Source organism: Sinocyclocheilus grahami, unplaced genomic scaffold (assembly GCF_001515645.1).
Source record: "Sinocyclocheilus grahami isolate Dianchi unplaced genomic scaffold, SAMN03320097.WGS_v1.1 scaffold4428.1, whole genome shotgun sequence".
NCBI lineage: Eukaryota > Metazoa > Chordata > Actinopteri > Cypriniformes > Cyprinidae > Sinocyclocheilus > Sinocyclocheilus grahami.
In genome coordinates, this window is record NW_015509365.1 from 12,806 (window position 1) to 13,308 (window position 503).

The following is a 503-nucleotide window of genomic DNA, read 5'->3' on the forward strand; positions in this document are numbered from 1 at the left end:
TTTGAATTATCTAGTTTCATAATAAATAGTGTGCAACATAATCTCTAACTCTGAGGGCGTTAGTGGCCTTTTCAAGTAATCGGGTATATAGTGGTTAAATAAATTTTCCCTCAAGCTGACAAATGAAAAGCATTTGTGATAAAGCTAGCTGCATCCTGTTAATGATGATAGTTGTACTCTAAACAAAGTAGCCAAACAATCTTGTCACACAATATTCCTCCTTCACACTTCCTTCATATGAAATGCATTGTGAATGATGTGTGTGTATGTGTTTGTTGAATGGCCTGCAGAAACACTGGACTGCATGACTATGTGACGTACTGCAGGGGGAGCAATGTTAGCTTGAGCTGCTACACACACAACTGCCAGAAACGGCTTGTATGAGAGGATGTTTTTATTCTATGAACCCATACACGTGTCCTTAAACTACACACTTCAGTGAAGAATTCCTCAGGTATGAATGAAACCTCAAAATGTGTGGCTTTTTCAAGGTCAGTATTCAC